Source organism: Tenrec ecaudatus, unplaced genomic scaffold, assembly GCF_050624435.1.
Source record: "Tenrec ecaudatus isolate mTenEca1 unplaced genomic scaffold, mTenEca1.hap1 Scaffold_56, whole genome shotgun sequence".
NCBI classification, from domain to species: Eukaryota; Metazoa; Chordata; class Mammalia; order Afrosoricida; family Tenrecidae; genus Tenrec; species Tenrec ecaudatus.
In genome coordinates this window covers 564,853-567,594 of record NW_027459472.1, presented here as the reverse complement: position 1 = coordinate 567,594, position 2,742 = coordinate 564,853, and positions in this window count along the sequence as shown.

The window sequence follows — 2,742 nt, the reverse complement described above, 5'->3', positions numbered from 1 at the left end:
GTTAGCTAGCGGGCTCTAGCAATATGTAGGTTAAATAGTGGGCCCAATGACTATGTAGGTTAACTAGCGGGCACTTGGACGATCTAGGTTAACTAGCTGGCACTTGGACGATATAGGTTAACTAGCGGGCACTTGGATTATCTAGGTTACCTAGCGGGCACTTGGACTATGTAGTTTCCCTAGCGGGCATTTGGACTATATAGATAACCTAGCGGGCACTTGACTTTGCAGGTTACCTAGCGGGCACTTGGACTATCTTGGTTACCTAGCTGGCACTTGAACTATCTACGTTGCCTAGGGGGTTCTTGGAGTATGTAGGTTACCTAGCGGGCTGTTGGACTATCTAGGTTAGCTAGCGGGCACTTGGACTATCTAGGTTAACTAACGGGCACTTGGACTATGTAGGTTCCCAAGCGGGCCCTTGGACTATTTAGGTTACCTATCGGGTACTTGGAGAATGTAGGTTAACTAGGGGGCACTAGGACTATATAGGTTCCCTAGCGGGCCTTTAGACTATGTAAGTTCCCTAGCGGGCACTTGGATTATATGGGTTCCCTAGCGGACATTTGGACTATCTAGGTTACCTAACAGGCACTTGGAATATGTAGCTTCCCTAGCGGGCACTTGGATTATGTAAGTTCCCTATCAGGCACTTGGACTATGTAGGTTAACTAGCGGGCATTTGGACTATGTAGGTTACCTAGCGGGCACTTGGAATATGTAGCTTCCCTGTGTGGCACTTGGAGAATGTATGTTAACTAGGGGGCACTAGGGCAATGTAGGTTACCTAGCGGGCCCTTGGACTATCTAGGTTACCTAGCAGGCACTTGGACTATGTAGGTTAACTAGCGGGCACTTGGACTATCTAGGTTACCTAGCGGGCAATTGGATTATGTACGTTCCCTAGCGGGCACTTGGACTATCTACGTTACCTAGCGGGTAGTTGGACTATCTATGTTAACTAGCGGGCACTTGGACTATGTAGGTTCCCTATCGGGCACTCAGACAATCTAGGTTAACTAGCGAGCACTTGGACTTTCCAGGATAACTAGCGGGCACTTGGATTATTAGGGTCCCTAGCGGGCATTTGTATTATATACATTACCTAGCGGGCACTTGGACTATGTAGGTTAACGACCAGGCACTTGGACTATGTAGGTAACCTAGTGGTCACTTGAACTGTCTAGGTTACCCAGCGGGCACTTGGACTATGTAGGTTAACTAGTGGGCACTTGGACAAAGTAGGTTAACTAGCGGGCCCTTGGACTATGTAGGTTAACTAGCGGGCCCTTGGACTATGTAGGTTAACTAGCGGGCACTAGGAAGATCTAGGTTAACTAGCGGGTACTTGGACTATGTATGTTAACTAGCAGGCCCTTGGACTATGTAGATTAACTAGCGGCACTTGGACTACCTACGTTAACTAGTGGGCCCTTGGACTATGTAGATTCCCTAGCGGGCACTTGGACTATATATGTTCCAGAGCGGCCACTTGGACTATGTAGGTTCCCTAGCAGGCACTTGGACTATGTAGGTTCCCTAGCGGGCACTTGGACTCTGTAGGTTAGCTAGCGGACACTTGGATGATCTAGGTTAACTAGCGGGTAGTTGGACTATCTAGGTTACCTAGCTGGCACTTGGAGTATGAAGGTTCCCTAGCGGGCACTTGGATTATCTAGGTTACCCAGCGGGCACATGGACTATGTAGGTCAACTAGCGGGCCCTTGGACTATCTAGGTTAGCTAACTGGCATGTGGACTATGTAGGTTAACTAGCGGACACTTGCACGATCTAGGTTAACTAGGGGGCAATTGGACTGTGTAGGTTACCTAGCGGGAAATTGGACTATGTAGGTTAACTAGCGGACACTTGGACGATATAGGTTAACTAGCGGGCACTTGGATTATCTAGGTTAGCTAGCGGGCTCTAGCACTATGTAGGTTAAATAGCGGGCCCAATGACTATGTAGGTTAACTAGCGGGCACTTGGACGATCTAGGTTAACTAGCTGGCACTTGGACGATATAGGTTAACTAGCGGGCACTTGGATTATCTAGGTTACCTAGCGGGCACTTGGACTATGTAGTTTCCCTAGCGGGCATTTGGACTATATAGATAACCTAGCGGGCACTCAGACTTTGTAGGTTACCTAGCGGGCACTTGGACTATCTTGGTTACCTAGCTGGCACTTGAACTATCTACGTTGCCTAGGGGGTTCTTGGAGTATGTAGGTTACCTAGCGGGCTGTTGGACTATCTAGGTTAGCTAGCGGGCACTTGGACTATCTAGGTTAACTAACGGGCACTTGGACTATGTAGGTTCCCAAGCGGGCCCTTGGACTATTTAGGTTACCTATCGGGTACTTGGAGAATGTAGGTTAACTAGGGGGCACTAGGACTATATAGGTTCCCTAGCGGGCCTTTAGACTATGTAAGTTCCCTAGCGGGCACTTGGATTATATGGGTTCCCTAGCGGACATTTGGACTATCTAGGTTACCTAACAGGCACTTGGAATATGTAGCTTCCCTAGCGGGCACTTGGATTATGTAAGTTCCCTATCAGGCACTTGGACTATGTAGGTTAACTAGCGGGCATTTGGACTATGTAGGTTACCTAGCGGGCACTTGGAATATGTAGCTTCCCTGTGTGGCACTTGGAGAATGTATATTAACTAGGGGGCACTAGGACAATGTAGGTTACCTAGCGGGCCCTTGGACTATCTAGGTTACCTAGCAGGCACTTG